This window comes from Vanacampus margaritifer, chromosome 7, assembly GCF_051991255.1.
Source record: "Vanacampus margaritifer isolate UIUO_Vmar chromosome 7, RoL_Vmar_1.0, whole genome shotgun sequence".
In the NCBI taxonomy this organism is placed as follows: Eukaryota; Metazoa; Chordata; class Actinopteri; order Syngnathiformes; family Syngnathidae; genus Vanacampus; species Vanacampus margaritifer.
Window position 1 is genome coordinate 28849900 of NC_135438.1, and position 26756 is coordinate 28876655.

Below are 26756 nucleotides of genomic sequence, written 5' to 3' on the forward strand. Positions count from 1 at the left end.
CAGGATGCTAGAATACACTAAATACAGCAAAAATTTTGAGTCTACAACGTTTAGTTTAGGTGTGAGAGCCAAAATGAACTTTTTATTGCTTTAAACGCGTTTTCAGCCCCTGATTGTACACTTAAGGTGAAAATGTCAAAATCTTAAAAATGAGCATAAGCACAATGAAATTAATACTGGAATCATCTTCAGGATGCTAGAATACACTAAATACAGCAAAAATGTTGAGTCTACAACGTTTTGTTTAGGTGTGAGAGCCAAAATGAACTTTTTATGGCTTTAAATGCGTTTTCAGCCTGATTGTGCACTTTAGGTGAAAATGTCAAAATCTTAAAAATGAGCATAAGCACAATGAAATTAATGCTGGAATCATCTTCAGGATGCTAGAATACACTAAATACAGCAAAAATTTTGAGTCTACAACGTTTAGTTTAGGTGTGAGAGCCAAAATGAACTTTTTATTGCTTTAAACGCGTTTTCAGCCCCTGATTGTACACTTAAGGTGAAAATGTCAAAATCTTAAAAATGAGCATAAGCACAATGAAATTAATGCTGGAATCATCTTCAGGATGCTAGAATACACTAAATACAGCAAAAATGTTGAGTCTACAACGTTTTGTTTAGGTGTGAGAGCCAAAATGAACTTTTTATGGCTTTAAATGCGTTTTCAGCCTGATTGTGCACTTTAGGTGAAAATGTCAAAATCTTAAAAATGAGCATAAGCACAATGAAATTAATGCTGGAATCATCTTCAGGATGCTAGAATACACTAAATACAGCAAAAATTTTGAGTCTACAACGTTTAGTTTAGGTGTGAGAGCCAAAATGAACTTTTTATTGCTTTAAACGCGTTTTCAGCCCCTGATTGTACACTTAAGGTGAAAATGTCAAAATCTTCAAAATGAGCATAAGCACAATGAAATTAATGCTGGAATCATCTTCAGGATGCTAGAATACACTAAATACAGCAAAAATTTTGAGTCTACAACGTTTAGTTTAGGTGTGAGAGCCAAAATGAACTTTTTATTGCTTTAAACGCGTTTTCAGCCCCTGATTGTACACTTAAGGTGAAAATGTCAAAATCTTCAAAATGAGCATAAGCACAATGAAATTAATGCTGGAATCATCTTCAGGATGCTAGAATACACTAAATACAGCAAAAATGTTGAGTCTACAACGTTTTGTTTAGGTGTGAGAGCCAAAATGAACTTTTTATGGCTTTAAATGCGTTTTCAGCCTGATTGTGCACTTTAGGTGAAAATGTCAAAATCTTCAAAATGAGCATAAGCACAATGAAATTAATGGTGGAATCATCTTCAGGATGCTAGAATACACTAAATACAGCAAAAATTTTGAGTCTACAACGTTTAGTTTAGGTGTGAGAGCCAAAATGAACTTTTTATTGCTTTAAACGCGTTTTCAGCCCCTGATTGTACACTTAAGGTGAAAATGTCAAAATCTTCAAAATGAGCATAAGCACGATGAAATTAATGCTGGAATCGTCTTCAGGATGCTAGAATACACTAAATACAGCAAAAATTTTGAGTCTACAACGTTTAGTTTAGGTGTGAGAGCCAAAATGAACTTTTTATTGCTTTAAACGCGTTTTCAGCCTGATTGTGCACTTAAGGTGAAAATGTCAAAATCCTAAAAATGAGCATAAGCACAATGAAATTAATGCTGGAATCATCTTCAGGATGCTAGAATACACTAAATACAGCAACATTTTTGAGTCTACAACGTTTAGTTTAGGTGTGAGAGCAAAAATGAACTTTTTATTGCTTTAAACGCGTTTTCAGCCCCTGATTGTACACTTAAGGTGAAAATGTCAAAATCTTCAAAATGAGCATAAGCACAATGAAATTAATGCTGGAATCATCTCCAGGATGCTAGAATACACTAAATACAGCAAAAATTTTGAGTCTACAACGTTTAGTTTAGGTGTGAGAGCCAAAATGAACTTTTTATTGCTTTAAACGCGTTTTCAGCCCCTAATTGTACACTTAAGGTGAAAATGTCAAAATCTTCAAAATGAGCATAAGCACAATGAAATTAATGCTGGAATCATCTTCAGGATGCTAGAATACACTAAATACAGCAAAAATTTTGAGTCTACAACGTTTAGTTTAGGTGTGAGAGCCAAAATGAACTTTTTATTGCTTTAAACGCGTTTTCAGCCTGATTGTGCACTTTAGGTGAAAATGTCAAAATCTTAAAAATGAGCATAAGCACAATGAAATTAATGCTGGAATCATCTTCAGGATGCTAGAATACACTAAATACAGCAAAAATTTCGAGTCTACAACGTTTAGTTTAGGTGTGAGAGCCAAAATGAACTTTTTATTGCTTTAAACGCGTTTTCAGCCCCTGATTGTACACTTAAGGTGAAAATGTCAAAATCTTCAAAATGAGCATAAGCACAATGAAATTAATGCTGGAATCATCTTCAGGATGCTAGAATACACTAAATACAGCAAAAATGTTGAGTCTACAACGTTTTGTTTAGGTGTGAGAGCCAAAATGAACTTTTTATGGCTTTAAATGCGTTTTCAGCCTGATTGTGCACTTTAGGTGAAAATGTCAAAATCTTCAAAATGAGCATAAGCACAATGAAATTAATGCTGGAATCATCTTCAGGATGCTAGAATACACTAAATACAGCAAAAATTTTGAGTCTACAACGTTTAGTTTAGGTGTGAGAGCCAAAATGAACTTTTTATTGCTTTAAACGCGTTTTCAGCCTGATTGTGCACTTTAGGTGAAAATGTCAAAATCTTCAAAATGAGCATAAGCACAATGAAATTAATGCTGGAATCATCTTCAGGATGCTAGAATACACTAAATACAGCAAAAATTTTGAGTCTACAACGTTTAGTTTAGGCGTGAGAGCCAAAATGAACTTTTTATTGCTTTAAACGCGTTTTCAGCCCCTGATTGTACACTTAAGGTGAAAATGTCAAAATCTTCAAAATGAGCATAAGCACAATGAAATTAATGCTGGAATCATCTTCAGGATGCTAGAATACACTAAATACAGCAAAAATTTTGAGTCTACAACGTTTAGTTTAGGTGTGAGAGCCAAAATGAACTTTTTATTGCTTTAAACGCGTTTTCAGCCTGATTGTGCACTTTAGGTGAAAATGTCAAAATCTTAAAAATGAGCATAAGCACAATGAAATTAATGCTGGAATCATCTTCAGGATGCTAGAATACACTAAATACAGCAAAAATTTTGAGTCTACAACGTTTAGTTTAGGTGTGAGAGCCAAAATGAACTTTTTATTGCTTTAAACGCGTTTTCAGCCCCTGATTGTACACTTAAGGTGAAAATGTCAAAATCTTAAAAATGAGCATAAGCACAATGAAATTAATGCTGGAATCATCTTCAGGATGCTAGAATACACTAAATACAGCAAAAATTTTGAGTCTACAACGTTTAGTTTAGGTGTGAGAGCCAAAATGAACTTTTTATTGCTTTAAACGCGTTTTCAGCCCCTGATTGTACACTTAAGGTGAAAATGTCAAAATCTTAAAAATGAGCATAAGCACAATGAAATTAATGCTGGAATCATCTTCAGGATGCTAGAATACACTAAATACAGCAAAAATGTTGAGTCTACAACGTTTTGTTTAGGTGTGAGAGCCAAAATGAACTTTTTATGGCTTTAAATGCGTTTTCAGCCTGATTGTGCACTTTAGGTGAAAATGTCAAAATCTTAAAAATGAGCATAAGCACAATGAAATTAATGCTGGAATCATCTTCAGGATGCTAGAATACACTAAATACAGCAAAAATGTTGAGTCTACAACGTTTTGTTTAGGTGTGAGAGCCAAAATGAACTTTTTATGGCTTTAAATGCGTTTTCAGCCTGATTGTGTTCTTTAGGTGAAAATGTCAAAATCTTCAAAATGAGCATAAGCACAATGAAATTAATGCTGGAATCATCTTCAGGATGCTAGAATACACTATATACAGCAAAAATTTTGAGTCTACAACGTTTAGTTTAGGTGTGAGAGCCAAAATGAACTTTTTATTGCTTTAAACGCGTTTTCAGCCCCTGATTGTACACTTAAGGTGAAAATGTCAAAATATTCAAAATGAGCATAAGCACGATGAAATTAATGCTGGAATCATCTTCAGGATGCTAGAATACACTAAATACAGCAAAAATTTTGAGTCTACATCGTTTAGTTTAGGTGTGAGAGCCAAAATGAACTTTTTATTGCTTTAAACGCGTTTTCAGCCTGATTGTGCACTTTAGGTGAAAATGTCAAAATCTTAAAAATGAGCATAAGCACAATGAAATTAATGCTGGAATCATATTCAGGATGCTAGAATACACTAAATACAGCAAAAATTTTGAGTCTACAACGTTTTGTTTAGGTGTGATAGCCAAAATGAACTTTTTATTGCTTTAAATGCGTTTTCAGCCTGATTGTGCACTTAAGGTGAAAATGTCAAAATCTTAAAAATGAGCATAATCACAATGAAATTAATGCTTGAATCATCTTCAGGATGCTAGAATACACTAAATACAGCAAAAATTTTGAGTCTACAACGTTTAGTTTAGGCGTGAGAGCCAAAATGAACTTTTTATTGCTTTAAACGCGTTTTCAGCCCCTGATTGTACACTTAAGGTGAAAATGTCAAAATCTTAAAAATGAGCATAAGCACAATGAAATTAATGCTGGAATCATCTTCAGGATGCTAGAATACACTAAATACAGCAAAAATGTTGAGTCTACAACGTTTTGTTTAGGTGTGAGAGCCAAAATGAACTTTTTATGGCTTTAAATGCGTTTTCAGCCTGATTGTGCACTTTAGGTGAAAATGTCAAAATCTTCAAAATGAGCATAAGCACAATGAAATTAATGCTGGAATCATCTTCAGGATGCTAGAATACACTAAATACAGCAAAAATTTTGAGTCTACAACGTTTAGTTTAGGTGTGAGAGCCAAAATGAACTTTTTATTGCTTTAAACGCGTTTTCAGCCTGATTGTGCACTTTAGGTGAAAATGTCAAAATCTTAAAAATGAGCATAAGCACAATGAAATTAATGCTGGAATCATATTCAGGATGCTAGAATACACTAAATACAGCAAAAATTTTGAGTCTACAACGTTTAGTTTAGGTGTGAGAGCCAAAATGAACTTTTTATTGCTTTAAACGCGTTTTCAGCCCCTAATTGTACACTTAAGGTGAAAATGTCAAAATCTTCAAAATGAGCATAAGCACAATGAAATTAATGCTGGAATCATCTTCAGGATGCTAGAATACACTAAATACAGCAAAAATTTTGAGTCTACAACGTTTAGTTTAGGTGTGAGAGCCAAAATGAACTTTTTATGGCTTTAAATGCGTTTTCAGCCTGATTGTGCACTTTAGGTGAAAATGTCAAAATCTTCAAAATGAGCATAAGCACAATGAAATTAATGCTGGAATCATCTTCAGGATGCTAGAATACACTAAATACAGCAAAAATTTTGAGTCTACAACGTTTAGTTTAGGTGTGAGAGCCAAAATGAACTTTTTATTGCTTTAAACGCGTTTTCAGCCTGATTGTGCACTTTAGGTGAAAATGTCAAAATCTTAAAAATGAGCATAAGCACAATGAAATTAATGCTGGAATCATCTTCAGGATGCTAGAATACACTAAATACAGCAAAAATTTTGAGTCTACAACGTTTAGTTTAGGTGTGAGAGCCAAAATGAACTTTTTATTGCTTTAAACGCGTTTTCAGCCCCTGATTGTACACTTAAGGTGAAAATGTCAAAATCTTAAAAATGAGCATAAGCACAATGAAATTAATACTGGAATCATCTTCAGGATGCTAGAATACACTAAATACAGCAAAAATGTTGAGTCTACAACGTTTTGTTTAGGTGTGAGAGCCAAAATGAACTTTTTATGGCTTTAAATGCGTTTTCAGCCTGATTGTGCACTTTAGGTGAAAATGTCAAAATCTTAAAAATGAGCATAAGCACAATGAAATTAATGCTGGAATCATCTTCAGGATGCTAGAATACACTAAATACAGCAAAAATTTTGAGTCTACAACGTTTAGTTTAGGTGTGAGAGCCAAAATGAACTTTTTATTGCTTTAAACGCGTTTTCAGCCCCTGATTGTACACTTAAGGTGAAAATGTCAAAATCTTAAAAATGAGCATAAGCACAATGAAATTAATACTGGAATCATCTTCAGGATGCTAGAATACACTAAATACAGCAAAAATGTTGAGTCTACAACGTTTTGTTTAGGTGTGAGAGCCAAAATGAACTTTTTGGCTTTAAATGCGTTTTCAGCCTGATTGTGCACTTTAGGTGAAAATGTCAAAATCTTAAAAATGAGCATAAGCACAATGAAATTAATGCTGGAATCATCTTCAGGATGCTAGAATACACTAAATACAGCAAAAATTTTGAGTCTACAACGTTTAGTTTAGGTGTGAGAGCCAAAATGAACTTTTTATTGCTTTAAACGCGTTTTCAGCCCCTGATTGTACACTTAAGGTGAAAATGTCAAAATCTTAAAAATGAGCATAAGCACAATGAAATTAATGCTGGAATCATCTTCAGGATGCTAGAATACACTAAATACAGCAAAAATGTTGAGTCTACAACGTTTTGTTTAGGTGTGAGAGCCAAAATGAACTTTTTATGGCTTTAAATGCGTTTTCAGCCTGATTGTGCACTTTAGGTGAAAATGTCAAAATCTTAAAAATGAGCATAAGCACAATGAAATTAATGCTGGAATCATCTTCAGGATGCTAGAATACACTAAATACAGCAAAAATTTTGAGTCTACAACGTTTAGTTTAGGTGTGAGAGCCAAAATGAACTTTTTATTGCTTTAAACGCGTTTTCAGCCTGATTGTGCACTTTAGGTGAAAATGTCAAAATCTTAAAAATGAGCATAAGCACAATGAAATTAATGCTGGAATCATCTTCAGGATGCTAGAATACACTAAATACAGCAAAAATTTTGAGTCGACAACGTTTAGTTTAGGTGTGAGAGCCAAAATGATCTTTTTATTGCTTTAAACGCGTTTTCAGCCTGATTGTGCACTTTAGGTGAAAATGTCAAAATCTTAAAAATGAGCATAAGCACAATGAAATTAATGCTGGAATCATCTCCAGGATGCTAGAATACACTAAATACAGCAAAAATTTTGAGTCTACAACGTTTAGTTTAGGTGTGAGAGCCAAAATGAACTTTTTATTGCTTTAAACGCGTTTTCAGCCCCTGATTGTACACTTAAGGTGAAAATGTCAAAATCTTCAAAATGAGCATAAGCACAATGAAATTAATGCTGGAATCATCTTCAGGATGCTAGAATACACTAAATACAGCAAAAATGTTGAGTCTACAACGTTTTGTTTAGGTGTGAGAGCCAAAATGAACTTTTTATGGCTTTAAATGCGTTTTCAGCCTGATTGTGCACTTTAGGTGAAAATGTCAAAATCTTAAAAATGAGCATAAGCACAATGAAATTAATGCTGGAATCATCTTCAGGATGCTAGAATACACTAAATACAGCAAAAATGTTGAGTCTACAACGTTTTGTTTAGGTGTGAGAGCCAAAATGAACTTTTTATGGCTTTAAATGCGTTTTCAGCCTGATTGTGTTCTTTAGGTGAAAATGTCAAAATCTTCAAAATGAGCATAAGCACAATGAAATTAATGCTGGAATCATCTTCAGGATGCTAGAATACACTATATACAGCAAAAATTTTGAGTCTACAACGTTTAGTTTAGGTGTGAGAGCCAAAATGAACTTTTTATTGCTTTAAACGCGTTTTCAGCCCCTGATTGTACACTTAAGGTGAAAATGTCAAAATCTTCAAAATGAGCATAAGCACGATGAAATTAATGCTGGAATCATCTTCAGGATGCTAGAATACACTAAATACAGCAAAAATTTTGAGTCTACATCGTTTAGTTTAGGTGTGAGAGCCAAAATGAACTTTTTATTGCTTTAAACGCGTTTTCAGCCTGATTGTGCACTTTAGGTGAAAATGTCAAAATCTTAAAAATGAGCATAAGCACAATGAAATTAATGCTGGAATCATATTCAGGATGCTAGAATACACTAAATACAGCAAAAATTTTGAGTCTACAACGTTTTGTTTAGGTGTGATAGCCAAAATGAACTTTTTATTGCTTTAAATGCGTTTTCAGCCTGATTGTGCACTTAAGGTGAAAATGTCAAAATCTTAAAAATGAGCATAATCACAATGAAATTAATGCTTGAATCATCTTCAGGATGCTAGAATACACTAAATACAGCAAAAATTTTGAGTCTACAACGTTTAGTTTAGGCGTGAGAGCCAAAATGAACTTTTTATTGCTTTAAACGCGTTTTCAGCCCCTGATTGTACACTTAAGGTGAAAATGTCAAAATCTTAAAAATGAGCATAAGCACAATGAAATTAATGCTGGAATCATCTTCAGGATGCTAGAATACACTAAATACAGCAAAAATTTTGAGTCTACAACGTTTAGTTTAGGTGTGAGAGCCAAAATGAACTTTTTATTGCTTTAAACGCGTTTTCAGCCCCTGATTGTACACTTAAGGTGAAAATGTCAAAATCTTAAAAATGAGCATAAGCACAATGAAATTAATACTGGAATCATCTTCAGGATGCTAGAATACACTAAATACAGCAAAAATGTTGAGTCTACAACGTTTTGTTTAGGTGTGAGAGCCAAAATGAACTTTTTATGGCTTTAAATGCGTTTTCAGCCTGATTGTGCACTTTAGGTGAAAATGTCAAAATCTTAAAAATGAGCATAAGCACAATGAAATTAATGCTGGAATCATCTTCAGGATGCTAGAATACACTAAATACAGCAAAAATTTTGAGTCTACAACGTTTAGTTTAGGTGTGAGAGCCAAAATGAACTTTTTATTGCTTTAAACGCGTTTTCAGCCCCTGATTGTACACTTAAGGTGAAAATGTCAAAATCTTAAAAATGAGCATAAGCACAATGAAATTAATGCTGGAATCATCTTCAGGATGCTAGAATACACTAAATACAGCAAAAATGTTGAGTCTACAACGTTTTGTTTAGGTGTGAGAGCCAAAATGAACTTTTTATGGCTTTAAATGCGTTTTCAGCCTGATTGTGCACTTTAGGTGAAAATGTCAAAATCTTAAAAATGAGCATAAGCACAATGAAATTAATGCTGGAATCATCTTCAGGATGCTAGAATACACTAAATACAGCAAAAATTTTGAGTCTACAACGTTTAGTTTAGGTGTGAGAGCCAAAATGAACTTTTTATTGCTTTAAACGCGTTTTCAGCCTGATTGTGCACTTTAGGTGAAAATGTCAAAATCTTAAAAATGAGCATAAGCACAATGAAATTAATGCTGGAATCATCTTCAGGATGCTAGAATACACTAAATACAGCAAAAATTTTGAGTCTACAACGTTTAGTTTAGGTGTGAGAGCCAAAATGATCTTTTTATTGCTTTAAACGCGTTTTCAGCCTGATTGTGCACTTTAGGTGAAAATGTCAAAATCTTAAAAATGAGCATAAGCACAATGAAATTAATGCTGGAATCATCTCCAGGATGCTAGAATACACTAAATACAGCAAAAATTTTGAGTCTACAACGTTTAGTTTAGGTGTGAGAGCCAAAATGAACTTTTTATTGCTTTAAACGCGTTTTCAGCCCCTGATTGTACACTTAAGGTGAAAATGTCAAAATCTTCAAAATGAGCATAAGCACAATGAAATTAATGCTGGAATCATCTTCAGGATGCTAGAATACACTAAATACAGCAAAAATGTTGAGTCTACAACGTTTTGTTTAGGTGTGAGAGCCAAAATGAACTTTTTATGGCTTTAAATGCGTTTTCAGCCTGATTGTGCACTTTAGGTGAAAATGTCAAAATCTTAAAAATGAGCATAAGCACAATGAAATTAATGCTGGAATCATCTTCAGGATGCTAGAATACACTAAATACAGCAAAAATGTTGAGTCTACAACGTTTTGTTTAGGTGTGAGAGCCAAAATGAACTTTTTATGGCTTTAAATGCGTTTTCAGCCTGATTGTGTTCTTTAGGTGAAAATGTCAAAATCTTCAAAATGAGCATAAGCACAATGAAATTAATGCTGGAATCATCTTCAGGATGCTAGAATACACTATATACAGCAAAAATTTTGAGTCTACAACGTTTAGTTTAGGTGTGAGAGCCAAAATGAACTTTTTATTGCTTTAAACGCGTTTTCAGCCCCTGATTGTACACTTAAGGTGAAAATGTCAAAATCTTCAAAATGAGCATAAGCACGATGAAATTAATGCTGGAATCATCTTCAGGATGCTAGAATACACTAAATACAGCAAAAATTTTGAGTCTACATCGTTTAGTTTAGGTGTGAGAGCCAAAATGAACTTTTTATTGCTTTAAACGCGTTTTCAGCCTGATTGTGCACTTTAGGTGAAAATGTCAAAATCTTAAAAATGAGCATAAGCACAATGAAATTAATGCTGGAATCATATTCAGGATGCTAGAATACACTAAATACAGCAAAAATTTTGAGTCTACAACGTTTTGTTTAGGTGTGATAGCCAAAATTAACTTTTTATTGCTTTAAATGCGTTTTCAGCCTGATTGTGCACTTAAGGTGAAAATGTCAAAATCTTAAAAATGAGCATAATCACAATGAAATTAATGCTTGAATCATCTTCAGGATGCTAGAATACACTAAATACAGCAAAAATTTTGAGTCTACAACGTTTAGTTTAGGCGTGAGAGCCAAAATGAACTTTTTATTGCTTTAAACGCGTTTTCAGCCCCTGATTGTACACTTAAGGTGAAAATGTCAAAATCTTAAAAATGAGCATAAGCACAATGAAATTAATGCTGGAATCATCTTCAGGATGCTAGAATACACTAAATACAGCAAAAATGTTGAGTCTACAACGTTTTGTTTAGGTGTGAGAGCCAAAATGAACTTTTTATGGCTTTAAATGCGTTTTCAGCCTGATTGTGCACTTTAGGTGAAAATGTCAAAATCTTCAAAATGAGCATAAGCACAATGAAATTAATGCTGGAATCATCTTCAGGATGCTAGAATACACTAAATACAGCAAAAATTTTGAGTCTACAACGTTTAGTTTAGGTGTGAGAGCCAAAATGAACTTTTTATTGCTTTAAACGCGTTTTCAGCCTGATTGTGCACTTTAGGTGAAAATGTCAAAATCTTAAAAATGAGCATAAGCACAATGAAATTAATGCTGGAATCATATTCAGGATGCTAGAATACACTAAATACAGCAAAAATTTTGAGTCTACAACGTTTAGTTTAGGTGTGAGAGCCAAAATGAACTTTTTATTGCTTTAAACGCGTTTTCAGCCCCTAATTGTACACTTAAGGTGAAAATGTCAAAATCTTCAAAATGAGCATAAGCACAATGAAATTAATGCTGGAATCATCTTCAGGATGCTAGAATACACTAAATACAGCAAAAATTTTGAGTCTACAACGTTTAGTTTAGGTGTGAGAGCCAAAATGAACTTTTTATGGCTTTAAATGCGTTTTCAGCCTGATTGTGCACTTTAGGTGAAAATGTCAAAATCTTCAAAATGAGCATAAGCACAATGAAATTAATGCTGGAATCATCTTCAGGATGCTAGAATACACTAAATACAGCAAAAATTTTGAGTCTACAACGTTTAGTTTAGGTGTGAGAGCCAAAATGAACTTTTTATTGCTTTAAACGCGTTTTCAGCCTGATTGTGCACTTTAGGTGAAAATGTCAAAATCTTAAAAATGAGCATAAGCACAATGAAATTAATGCTGGAATCATCTTCAGGATGCTAGAATACACTAAATACAGCAAAAATTTTGAGTCTACAACGTTTAGTTTAGGTGTGAGAGCCAAAATGAACTTTTTATTGCTTTAAACGCGTTTTCAGCCCCTGATTGTACACTTAAGGTGAAAATGTCAAAATCTTAAAAATGAGCATAAGCACAATGAAATTAATACTGGAATCATCTTCAGGATGCTAGAATACACTAAATACAGCAAAAATGTTGAGTCTACAACGTTTTGTTTAGGTGTGAGAGCCAAAATGAACTTTTTATGGCTTTAAATGCGTTTTCAGCCTGATTGTGCACTTTAGGTGAAAATGTCAAAATCTTAAAAATGAGCATAAGCACAATGAAATTAATGCTGGAATCATCTTCAGGATGCTAGAATACACTAAATACAGCAAACATTTTGAGTCTACAACGTTTAGTTTAGGTGTGAGAGCCAAAATGAACTTTTTATTGCTTTAAACGCGTTTTCAGCCCCTGATTGTACACTTAAGGTGAAAATGTCAAAATCTTAAAAATGAGCATAAGCACAATGAAATTAATGCTGGAATCATCTTCAGGATGCTAGAATACACTAAATACAGCAAAAATGTTGAGTCTACAATGTTTTGTTTAGGTGTGAGAGCCAAAATGAACTTTTTATGGCTTTAAATGCGTTTTCAGCCTGATTGTGCACTTTAGGTGAAAATGTCAAAATCTTAAAAATGAGCATAAGCACAATGAAATTAATGCTGGAATCATCTTCAGGATGCTAGAATACACTAAATACAGCAAAAATTTTGAGTCTACAACGTTTAGTTTAGGTGTGAGAGCCAAAATGAACTTTTTATTGCTTTAAACGCGTTTTCAGCCCCTGATTGTACACTTAAGGTGAAAATGTCAAAATCTTAAAAATGAGCATAAGCACAATGAAATTAATGCTGGAATCATCTTCAGGATGCTAGAATACACTAAATACAGCAAAAATGTTGAGTCTACAACGTTTTGTTTAGGTGTGAGAGCCAAAATGAACTTTTTATGGCTTTAAATGCGTTTTCAGCCTGATTGTGCACTTTAGGTGAAAATGTCAAAATCTTAAAAATGAGCATAAGCACAATGAAATTAATGCTGGAATCATCTTCAGGATGCTAGAATACACTAAATACAGCAAAAATTTTGAGTCTACAACGTTTAGTTTAGGTGTGAGAGCCAAAATGAACTTTTTATTGCTTTAAACGCGTTTTCAGCCTGATTGTGCACTTTAGGTGAAAATGTCAAAATCTTAAAAATGAGCATAAGCACAATGAAATTAATGCTGGAATCATCTTCAGGATGCTAGAATACACTAAATACAGCAAAAATTTTGAGTCTACAACGTTTAGTTTAGGTGTGAGAGCCAAAATGAACTTTTTATGGCTTTAAATGCGTTTTCAGCCTGATTGTGCACTTTAGGTGAAAATGTCAAAATCTTAAAAATGAGCATAAGCACAATGAAATTAATGCTGGAATCATCTTCAGGATGCTAGAATACACTAAATACAGCAAAAATTTTGAGTCTACAACGTTTAGTTTAGGTGTGAGAGCCAAAATGAACTTTTTATTGCTTTAAACGCGTTTTCAGCCTGATTGTGCACTTTAGGTGAAAATGTCAAAATCTTAAAAATGAGCATAAGCACAATGAAATTAATGCTGGAATCATCTTCAGGATGCTAGAATACACTAAATACAGCAAAAATTTTGAGTCTACAACGTTTAGTTTAGGTGTGAGAGCCAAAATGAACTTTTTATTGCTTTAAACGCGTTTTCAGCCCCTGATTGTACACTTAAGGTGAAAATGTCAAAATCTTAAAAATGAGCATAAGCACAATGAAATTAATACTGGAATCATCTTCAGGATGCTAGAATACACTAAATACAGCAAAAATGTTGAGTCTACAACGTTTTGTTTAGGTGTGAGAGCCAAAATGAACTTTTTATGGCTTTAAATGCGTTTTCAGCCTGATTGTGCACTTTAGGTGAAAATGTCAAAATCTTAAAAATGAGCATAAGCACAATGAAATTAATGCTGGAATCATCTTCAGGATGCTAGAATACACTAAATACAGCAAAAATTTTGAGTCTACAACGTTTAGTTTAGGTGTGAGAGCCAAAATGAACTTTTTATTGCTTTAAACGCGTTTTCAGCCCCTGATTGTACACTTAAGGTGAAAATGTCAAAATCTTAAAAATGAGCATAAGCACAATGAAATTAATGCTGGAATCATCTTCAGGATGCTAGAATACACTAAATACAGCAAAAATGTTGAGTCTACAACGTTTTGTTTAGGTGTGAGAGCCAAAATGAACTTTTTATGGCTTTAAATGCGTTTTCAGCCTGATTGTGCACTTTAGGTGAAAATGTCAAAATCTTAAAAATGAGCATAAGCACAATGAAATTAATGCTGGAATCATCTTCAGGATGCTAGAATACACTAAATACAGCAAAAATTTTGAGTCTACAACGTTTAGTTTAGGTGTGAGAGCCAAAATGAACTTTTTATTGCTTTAAACGCGTTTTCAGCCTGATTGTGCACTTTAGGTGAAAATGTCAAAATCTTAAAAATGAGCATAAGCACAATGAAATTAATGCTGGAATCATCTTCAGGATGCTAGAATACACTAAATACAGAAAAAATTTTGAGTCTACAACGTTTAGTTTAGGTGTGAGAGCCAAAATGATCTTTTTATTGCTTTAAACGCGTTTTCAGCCTGATTGTGCACTTTAGGTGAAAATGTCAAAATCTTAAAAATGAGCATAAGCACAATGAAATTAATGCTGGAATCATCTCCAGGATGCTAGAATACACTAAATACAGCAAAAATTTTGAGTCTACAACGTTTAGTTTAGGTGTGAGAGCCAAAATGAACTTTTTATTGCTTTAAACGCGTTTTCAGCCCCTGATTGTACACTTAAGGTGAAAATGTCAAAATCTTCAAAATGAGCATAAGCACAATGAAATTAATGCTGGAATCATCTTCAGGATGCTAGAATACACTAAATACAGCAAAAATGTTGAGTCTACAACGTTTTGTTTAGGTGTGAGAGCCAAAATGAACTTTTTATGGCTTTAAATGCGTTTTCAGCCTGATTGTGCACTTTAGGTGAAAATGTCAAAATCTTAAAAATGAGCATAAGCACAATGAAATTAATGCTGGAATCATCTTCAGGATGCTAGAATACACTAAATACAGCAAAAATGTTGAGTCTACAACGTTTTGTTTAGGTGTGAGAGCCAAAATGAACTTTTTATGGCTTTAAATGCGTTTTCAGCCTGATTGTGTTCTTTAGGTGAAAATGTCAAAATCTTCAAAATGAGCATAAGCACAATGAAATTAATGCTGGAATCATCTTCAGGATGCTAGAATACACTATATACAGCAAAAATTTTGAGTCTACAACGTTTAGTTTAGGTGTGAGAGCCAAAATGAACTTTTTATTGCTTTAAACGCGTTTTCAGCCCCTGATTGTACACTTAAGGTGAAAATGTCAAAATCTTCAAAATGAGCATAAGCACGATGAAATTAATGCTGGAATCATCTTCAGGATGCTAGAATACACTAAATACAGCAAAAATTTTGAGTCTACATCGTTTAGTTTAGGTGTGAGAGCCAAAATGAACTTTTTATTGCTTTAAACGCGTTTTCAGCCTGATTGTGCACTTTAGGTGAAAATGTCAAAATCTTAAAAATGAGCATAAGCACAATGAAATTAATGCTGGAATCATATTCAGGATGCTAGAATACACTAAATACAGCAAAAATTTTGAGTCTACAACGTTTTGTTTAGGTGTGATAGCCAAAATGAACTTTTTATTGCTTTAAATGCGTTTTCAGCCTGATTGTGCACTTAAGGTGAAAATGTCAAAATCTTAAAAATGAGCATAATCACAATGAAATTAATGCTTGAATCATCTTCAGGATGCTAGAATACACTAAATACAGCAAAAATTTTGAGTCTACAACGTTTAGTTTAGGCGTGAGAGCCAAAATGAACTTTTTATTGCTTTAAACGCGTTTTCAGCCCCTGATTGTACACTTAAGGTGAAAATGTCAAAATCTTAAAAATGAGCATAAGCACAATGAAATTAATGCTGGAATCATCTTCAGGATGCTAGAATACACTAAATACAGCAAAAATGTTGAGTCTACAACGTTTTGTTTAGGTGTGAGAGCCAAAATGAACTTTTTATGGCTTTAAATGCGTTTTCAGCCTGATTGTGCACTTTAGGTGAAAATGTCAAAATCTTCAAAATGAGCATAAGCACAATGAAATTAATGCTGGAATCATCTTCAGGATGCTAGAATACACTAAATACAGCAAAAATTTTGAGTCTACAACGTTTAGTTTAGGTGTGAGAGCCAAAATGAACTTTTTATTGCTTTAAACGCGTTTTCAGCCTGATTGTGCACTTTAGGTGAAAATGTCAAAATCTTAAAAATGAGCATAAGCACAATGAAATTAATGCTGGAATCATATTCAGGATGCTAGAATACACTAAATACAGCAAAAATTTTGAGTCTACAACGTTTAGTTTAGGTGTGAGAGCCAAAATGAACTTTTTATTGCTTTAAACGCGTTTTCAGCCCCTAATTGTACACTTAAGGTGAAAATGTCAAAATCTTCAAAATGAGCATAAGCACAATGAAATTAATGCTGGAATCATCTTCAGGATGCTAGAATACACTAAATACAGCAAAAATTTTGAGTCTACAACGTTTAGTTTAGGTGTGAGAGCCAAAATGAACTTTTTATGGCTTTAAATGCGTTTTCAGCCTGATTGTGCACTTTAGGTGAAAATGTCAAAATCTTCAAAATGAGCATAAGCACAATGAAATTAATGCTGGAATCATCTTCAGGATGCTAGAATACACTAAATACAGCAAAAATTTTGAGTCTACAACGTTTAGTTTAGGTGTGAGAGCCAAAATGAACTTTTTATTGCTTTAAACGCGTTTTCAGCCTGATTGTGCACTTTAGGTGAAAATGTCAAAATCTTAAAAATGAGCATAAGCACAATGAAATTAATGCTGGAATCATCTTCAGGATGCTAGAATACACTAAATACAGCAAAAATTTTGAGTCTACAACGTTTAGTTTAGGTGTGAGAGCCTAAATGAACTTTTTATTGCTTTAAACGCGTTTTCAGCCCCTGATTGTACACTTAAGGTGAAAATGTCAAAATCTTAAAAATGAGCATAAGCACAATGAAATTAATACTGGAATCATCTTCAGGATGCTAGAATACACTAAATACAGCAAAAATGTTGAGTCTACAACGTTTTGTTTAGGTGTGAGAGCCAAAATGAACTTTTTATGGCTTTAAATGCGTTTTCAGCCTGATTGTGCACTTTAGGTGAAAATGTCAAAATCTTAAAAATGAGCATAAGCACAATGAAATTAATGCTGGAATCATCTTCAGGATGCTAGAATACACTAAATACAGCAAAAATTTTGAGTCTACAACGTTTAGTTTAGGTGTGAGAGCCAAAATGAACTTTTTATTGCTTTAAACGCGTTTTCAGCCCCTGATTGTACACTTAAGGTGAAAATGTCAAAATCTTAAAAATGAGCATAAGCACAATGAAATTAATACTGGAATCATCTTCAGGATGCTAGAATACACTAAATACAGCAAAAATGTTGAGTCTACAACGTTTTGTTTAGGTGTGAGAGCCAAAATGAACTTTTTGGCTTTAAATGCGTTTTCAGCCTGATTGTGCACTTTAGGTGAAAATGTCAAAATCTTAAAAATGAGCATAAGCACAATGAAATTAATGCTGGAATCATCTTCAGGATGCTAGAATACACTAAATACAGCAAAAATTTTGAGTCTACAACGTTTAGTTTAGGTGTGAGAGCCAAAATGAACTTTTTATTGCTTTAAACGCGTTTTCAGCCCCTGATTGTACACTTAAGGTGAAAATGTCAAAATCTTAAAAATGAGCATAAGCACAATGAAATTAATGCTGGAATCATCTTCAGGATGCTAGAATACACTAAATACAGCAAAAATGTTGAGTCTACAACGTTTTGTTTAGGTGTGAGAGCCAAAATGAACTTTTTATGGCTTTAAATGCGTTTTCAGCCTGATTGTGCACTTTAGGTGAAAATGTCAAAATCTTAAAAATGAGCATAAGCACAATGAAATTAATGCTGGAATCATCTTCAGGATGCTAGAATACACTAAATACAGCAAAAATTTTGAGTCTACAACGTTTAGTTTAGGTGTGAGAGCCAAAATGAACTTTTTATTGCTTTAAACGCGTTTTCAGCCTGATTGTGCACTTTAGGTGAAAATGTCAAAATCTTAAAAATGAGCATAAGCACAATGAAATTAATGCTGGAATCATCTTCAGGATGCTAGAATACACTAAATACAGCAAAAATTTTGAGTCGACAACGTTTAGTTTAGGTGTGAGAGCCAAAATGATCTTTTTATTGCTTTAAACGCGTTTTCAGCCTGATTGTGCACTTTAGGTGAAAATGTCAAAATCTTAAAAATGAGCATAAGCACAATGAAATTAATGCTGGAATCATCTCCAGGATGCTAGAATACACTAAATACAGCAAAAATTTTGAGTCTACAACGTTTAGTTTAGGTGTGAGAGCCAAAATGAACTTTTTATTGCTTTAAACGCGTTTTCAGCCCCTGATTGTACACTTAAGGTGAAAATGTCAAAATCTTCAAAATGAGCATAAGCACAATGAAATTAATGCTGGAATCATCTTCAGGATGCTAGAATACACTAAATACAGCAAAAATGTTGAGTCTACAACGTTTTGTTTAGGTGTGAGAGCCAAAATGAACTTTTTATGGCTTTAAATGCGTTTTCAGCCTGATTGTGCACTTTAGGTGAAAATGTCAAAATCTTAAAAATGAGCATAAGCACAATGAAATTAATGCTGGAATCATCTTCAGGATGCTAGAATACACTAAATACAGCAAAAATGTTGAGTCTACAACGTTTTGTTTAGGTGTGAGAGCCAAAATGAACTTTTTATGGCTTTAAATGCGTTTTCAGCCTGATTGTGTTCTTTAGGTGAAAATGTCAAAATCTTCAAAATGAGCATAAGCACAATGAAATTAATGCTGGAATCATCTTCAGGATGCTAGAATACACTATATACAGCAAAAATTTTGAGTCTACAACGTTTAGTTTAGGTGTGAGAGCCAAAATGAACTTTTTATTGCTTTAAACGCGTTTTCAGCCCCTGATTGTACACTTAAGGTGAAAATGTCAAAATCTTCAAAATGAGCATAAGCACGATGAAATTAATGCTGGAATCATCTTCAGGATGCTAGAATACACTAAATACAGCAAAAATTTTGAGTCTACATCGTTTAGTTTAGGTGTGAGAGCCAAAATGAACTTTTTATTGCTTTAAACGCGTTTTCAGCCTGATTGTGCACTTTAGGTGAAAATGTCAAAATCTTAAAAATGAGCATAAGCACAATGAAATTAATGCTGGAATCATATTCAGGATGCTAGAATACACTAAATACAGCAAAAATTTTGAGTCTACAACGTTTTGTTTAGGTGTGATAGCCAAAATGAACTTTTTATTGCTTTAAATGCGTTTTCAGCCTGATTGTGCACTTAAGGTGAAAATGTCAAAATCTTAAAAATGAGCATAATCACAATGAAATTAATGCTTGAATCATCTTCAGGATGCTAGAATACACTAAATACAGCAAAAATTTTGAGTCTACAACGTTTAGTTTAGGCGTGAGAGCCAAAATGAACTTTTTATTGCTTTAAACGCGTTTTCAGCCCCTGATTGTACACTTAAGGTGAAAATGTCAAAATCTTAAAAATGAGCATAAGCACAATGAAATTAATGCTGGAATCATCTTCAGGATGCTAGAATACACTAAATACAGCAAAAATGTTGAGTCTACAACGTTTTGTTTAGGTGTGAGAGCCAAAATGAACTTTTTATGGCTTTAAATGCGTTTTCAGCCTGATTGTGCACTTTAGGTGAAAATGTCAAAATCTTCAAAATGAGCATAAGCACAATGAAATTAATGCTGGAATCATCTTCAGGATGCTAGAATACACTAAATACAGCAAAAATTTTGAGTCTACAACGTTTAGTTTAGGTGTGAGAGCCAAAATGAACTTTTTATTGCTTTAAACGCGTTTTCAGCCTGATTGTGCACTTTAGGTGAAAATGTCAAAATCTTAAAAATGAGCATAAGCACAATGAAATTAATGCTGGAATCATATTCAGGATGCTAGAATACACTAAATACAGCAAAAATTTTGAGTCTACAACGTTTAGTTTAGGTGTGAGAGCCAAAATGAACTTTTTATTGCTTTAAACGCGTTTTCAGCCCCTAATTGTACACTTAAGGTGAAAATGTCAAAATCTTCAAAATGAGCATAAGCACAATGAAATTAATGCTGGAATCATCTTCAGGATGCTAGAATACACTAAATACAGCAAAAATTTTGAGTCTACAACGTTTAGTTTAGGTGTGAGAGCCAAAATGATTTTTTTATGGCTTTAAATGCGTTTTCAGCCTGATTGTGCACTTAAGGTGAAAATGTCAAAATCTTCAAAATGAGCATAAGCACAATGAAATTAATGCTGGAATCATCTTCAGGATGCTAGAATACACTAAATACAGCAAAAATTTTGAGTCTACAACGTTTAGTTTAGGTGTGAGAGCCAAAATGAACTTTTTATTGCTTTAAACGCGTTTTCAGCCTGATTGTGCACTTTAGGTGAAAATGTCAAAATCTTAAAAATGAGCATAAGCACAATGAAATTAATGCTGGAATCATCTTCAGGATGCTAGAATACACTAAATACAGCAAAAATTTTGAGTCTACAACGTTTAGTTTAGGTGTGAGAGCCAAAATGAACTTTTTATTGCTTTAAACGCGTTTTCAGCCCCTGATTGTACACTTAAGGTGAAAATGTCAAAATCTTAAAAATGAGCATAAGCACAATGAAATTAATACTGGAATCATCTTCAGGATGCTAGAATACACTAAATACAGCAAAAATGTTGAGTCTACAACGTTTTGTTTAGGTGTGAGAGCCAAAATGAACTTTTTATGGCTTTAAATGCGTTTTCAGCCTGATTGTGCACTTTAGGTGAAAATGTCAAAATCTTAAAAATGAGCATAAGCACAATGAAATTAATGCTGGAATCATCTTCAGGATGCTAGAATACACTAAATACAGCAAAAATTTTGAGTCTACAACGTTTAGTTTAGGTGTGAGAGCCAAAATGAACTTTTTATTGCTTTAAACGCGTTTTCAGCCTGATTGTGCACTTTAGGTGAAAATGTCAAAATCTTCAAAATGAGCATAAGCACAATGAAATTAATGCTGGAATCATCTTCAGGATGCTAGAATACACTAAATACAGCAAAAATTTTGAGTCTACAACGTTTAGTTTAGGCGTGAGAGCCAAAATGAACTTTTTATTGCTTTAAACGCGTTTTCAGCCCCTGATTGTACACTTAAGGTGAAAATGTCAAAATCTTCAAAATGAGCATAAGCACAATGAAATTAATGCTGGAATCATCTTCAGGATGCTAGAATACACTAAATACAGCAAAAATTTTGAGTCTACAACGTTTAGTTTAGGTGTGAGAGCCAAAATGAACTTTTTATTGCTTTAAACGCGTTTTCAGCCTGATTGTGCACTTTAGGTGAAAATGTCAAAATCTTAAAAATGAGCATAAGCACAATGAAATTAATGCTGGAATCATCTTCAGGATGCTAGAATACACTAAATACAGCAAAAATTTTGAGTCTACAACGTTTAGTTTAGGTGTGAGAGCCAAAATGAACTTTTTATTGCTTTAAACGCGTTTTCAGCCCCTGATTGTACACTTAAGGTGAAAATGTCAAAATCTTAAAAATGAGCATAAGCACAATGAAATTAATGCTGGAATCATCTTCAGGATGCTAGAATACACTAAATACAGCAAAAATTTTGAGTCTACAACGTTTAGTTTAGGTGTGAGAGCCAAAATGAACTTTTTATTGCTTTAAACGCGTTTTCAGCCCCTGATTGTACACTTAAGGTGAAAATGTCAAAATCTTAAAAATGAGCATAAGCACAATGAAATTAATGCTGGAATCATCTTCAGGATGCTAGAATACACTAAATACAGCAAAAATGTTGAGTCTACAACGTTTTGTTTAGGTGTGAGAGCCAAAATGAACTTTTTATGGCTTTAAATGCGTTTTCAGCCTGATTGTGCACTTTAGGTGAAAATGTCAAAATCTTAAAAATGAGCATAAGCACAATGAAATTAATGCTGGAATCATCTTCAGGATGCTAGAATACACTAAATACAGCAAAAATGTTGAGTCTACAACGTTTTGTTTAGGTGTGAGAGCCAAAATGAACTTTTTATGGCTTTAAATGCGTTTTCAGCCTGATTGTGTTCTTTAGGTGAAAATGTCAAAATCTTCAAAATGAGCATAAGCACAATGAAATTAATGCTGGAATCATCTTCAGGATGCTAGAATACACTATATACAGCAAAAATTTTGAGTCTACAACGTTTAGTTTAGGTGTGAGAGCCAAAATGAACTTTTTATTGCTTTAAACGCGTTTTCAGCCCCTGATTGTACACTTAAGGTGAAAATGTCAAAATCTTCAAAATGAGCATAAGCACGATGAAATTAATGCTGGAATCATCTTCAGGATGCTAGAATACACTAAATACAGCAAAAATTTTGAGTCTACATCGTTTAGTTTAGGTGTGAGAGCCAAAATGAACTTTTTATTGCTTTAAACGCGTTTTCAGCCTGATTGTGCACTTTAGGTGAAAATGTCAAAATCTTAAAAATGAGCATAAGCACAATGAAATTAATGCTGGAATCATATTCAGGATGCTAGAATACACTAAATACAGCAAAAATTTTGAGTCTACAACGTTTTGTTTAGGTGTGATAGCCAAAATGAACTTTTTATTGCTTTAAATGCGTTTTCAGCCTGATTGTGCACTTAAGGTGAAAATGTCAAAATCTTAAAAATGAGCATAATCACAATGAAATTAATGCTTGAATCATCTTCAGGATGCTAGAATACACTAAATACAGCAAAAATTTTGAGTCTACAACGTTTAGTTTAGGCGTGAGAGCCAAAATGAACTTTTTATTGCTTTAAACGCGTTTTCAGCCCCTGATTGTACACTTAAGGTGAAAATGTCAAAATCTTAAAAATGAGCATAAGCACAATGAAATTAATGCTGGAATCATCTTCAGGATGCTAGAATACACTAAATACAGCAAAAATGTTGAGTCTACAACGTTTTGTTTAGGTGTGAGAGCCAAAATGAACTTTTTATGGCTTTAAATGCGTTTTCAGCCTGATTGTGCACTTTAGGTGAAAATGTCAAAATCTTCAAAATGAGCATAAGCACAATGAAATTAATGCTGGAATCATCTTCAGGATGCTAGAATACACTAAATACAGCAAAAATTTTGAGTCTACAACGTTTAGTTTAGGTGTGAGAGCCAAAATGAACTTTTTATTGCTTTAAACGCGTTTTCAGCCTGATTGTGCACTTTAGGTGAAAATGTCAAAATCTTAAAAATGAGCATAAGCACAATGAAATTAATGCTGGAATCATATTCAGGATGCTAGAATACACTAAATACAGCAAAAATTTTGAGTCTACAACGTTTAGTTTAGGTGTGAGAGCCAAAATGAACTTTTTATTGCTTTAAACGCGTTTTCAGCCCCTAATTGTACACTTAAGGTGAAAATGTCAAAATCTTCAAAATGAGCATAAGCACAATGAAATTAATGCTGGAATCATCTTCAGGATGCTAGAATACACTAAATACAGCAAAAATTTTGAGTCTACAACGTTTAGTTTAGGTGTGAGAGCCAAAATGAACTTTTTATGGCTTTAAATGCGTTTTCAGCCTGATTGTGCACTTTAGGTGAAAATGTCAAAATCTTCAAAATGAGCATAAGCACAATGAAATTAATGCTGGAATCATCTTCAGGATGCTAGAATACACTAAATACAGCAAAAATTTTGAGTCTACAACGTTTAGTTTAGGTGTGAGAGCCAAAATGAACTTTTTATTGCTTTAAACGCGTTTTCAGCCTGATTGTGCACTTTAGGTGAAAATGTCAAAATCTTAAAAATGAGCATAAGCACAATGAAATTAATGCTGGAATCATCTTCAGGATGCTAGAATACACTAAATACAGCAAAAATTTTGAGTCTACAACGTTTAGTTTAGGTGTGAGAGCCAAAATGAACTTTTTATTGCTTTAAACGCGTTTTCAGCCCCTGATTGTACACTTAAGGTGAAAATGTCAAAATCTTAAAAATGAGCATAAGCACAATGAAATTAATACTGGAATCATCTTCAGGATGCTAGAATACACTAAATACAGCAAAAATGTTGAGTCTACAACGTTTTGTTTAGGTGTGAGAGCCAAAATGAACTTTTTATGGCTTTAAATGCGTTTTCAGCCTGATTGTGCACTTTAGGTGAAAATGTCAAAATCTTAAAAATGAGCATAAGCACAATGAAATTAATGCTGGAATCATCTTCAGGATGCTAGAATACACTAAATACAGCAAAAATTTTGAGTCTACAACGTTTAGTTTAGGTGTGAGAGCCAAAATGAACTTTTTATTGCTTTAAACGCGTTTTCAGCCCCTGATTGTACACTTAAGGTGAAAATGTCAAAATCTTAAAAATGAGCATAAGCACAATGAAATTAATACTGGAATCATCTTCAGGATGCTAGAATACACTAAATACAGCAAAAATGTTGAGTCTACAACGTTTTGTTTAGGTGTGAGAGCCAAAATGAACTTTTTGGCTTTAAATGCGTTTTCAGCCTGATTGTGCACTTTAGGTGAAAATGTCAAAATCTTAAAAATGAGCATAAGCACAATGAAATTAATGCTGGAATCATCTTCAGGATGCTAGAATACACTAAATACAGCAAAAATTTTGAGTCTACAACGTTTAGTTTAGGTGTGAGAGCCAAAATGAACTTTTTATTGCTTTAAACGCGTTTTCAGCCCCTGATTGTACACTTAAGGTGAAAATGTCAAAATCTTAAAAATGAGCATAAGCACAATGAAATTAATGCTGGAATCATCTTCAGGATGCTAGAATACACTAAATACAGCAAAAATGTTGAGTCTACAACGTTTTGTTTAGGTGTGAGAGCCAAAATGAACTTTTTATGGCTTTAAATGCGTTTTCAGCCTGATTGTGCACTTTAGGTGAAAATGTCAAAATCTTAAAAATGAGCATAAGCACAATGAAATTAATGCTGGAATCATCTTCAGGATGCTAGAATACACTAAATACAGCAAAAATTTTGAGTCTACAACGTTTAGTTTAGGTGTGAGAGCCAAAATGAACTTTTTATTGCTTTAAACGCGTTTTCAGCCTGATTGTGCACTTTAGGTGAAAATGTCAAAATCTTAAAAATGAGCATAAGCACAATGAAATTAATGCTGGAATCATCTTCAGGATGCTAGAATACACTAAATACAGCAAAAATTTTGAGTCGACAACGTTTAGTTTAGGTGTGAGAGCCAAAATGATCTTTTTATTGCTTTAAACGCGTTTTCAGCCTGATTGTGCACTTTAGGTGAAAATGTCAAAATCTTAAAAATGAGCATAAGCACAATGAAATTAATGCTGGAATCATCTCCAGGATGCTAGAATACACTAAATACAGCAAAAATTTTGAGTCTACAACGTTTAGTTTAGGTGTGAGAGCCAAAATGAACTTTTTATTGCTTTAAACGCGTTTTCAGCCCCTGATTGTACACTTAAGGTGAAAATGTCAAAATCTTCAAAATGAGCATAAGCACAATGAAATTAATGCTGGAATCATCTTCAGGATGCTAGAATACACTAAATACAGCAAAAATGTTGAGTCTACAACGTTTTGTTTAGGTGTGAGAGCCAAAATGAACTTTTTATGGCTTTAAATGCGTTTTCAGCCTGATTGTGCACTTTAGGTGAAAATGTCAAAATCTTAAAAATGAGCATAAGCACAATGAAATTAATGCTGGAATCATCTTCAGGATGCTAGAATACACTAAATACAGCAAAAATGTTGAGTCTACAACGTTTTGTTTAGGTGTGAGAGCCAAAATGAACTTTTTATGGCTTTAAATGCGTTTTCAGCCTGATTGTGTTCTTTAGGTGAAAATGTCAAAATCTTCAAAATGAGCATAAGCACAATGAAATTAATGCTGGAATCATCTTCAGGATGCTAGAATACACTATATACAGCAAAAATTTTGAGTCTACAACGTTTAGTTTAGGTGTGAGAGCCAAAATGAACTTTTTATTGCTTTAAACGCGTTTTCAGCCCCTGATTGTACACTTAAGGTGAAAATGTCAAAATCTTCAAAATGAGCATAAGCACGATGAAATTAATGCTGGAATCATCTTCAGGATGCTAGAATACACTAAATACAGCAAAAATTTTGAGTCTACATCGTTTAGTTTAGGTGTGAGAGCCAAAATGAACTTTTTATTGCTTTAAACGCGTTTTCAGCCTGATTGTGCACTTTAGGTGAAAATGTCAAAATCTTAAAAATGAGCATAAGCACAATGAAATTAATGCTGGAATCATATTCAGGATGCTAGAATACACTAAATACAGCAAAAATTTTGAGTCTACAACGTTTTGTTTAGGTGTGATAGCCAAAATGAACTTTTTATTGCTTTAAATGCGTTTTCAGCCTGATTGTGCACTTAAGGTGAAAATGTCAAAATCTTAAAAATGAGCATAATCACAATGAAATTAATGCTTGAATCATCTTCAGGATGCTAGAATACACTAAATACAGCAAAAATTTTGAGTCTACAACGTTTAGTTTAGGCGTGAGAGCCAAAATGAACTTTTTATTGCTTTAAACGCGT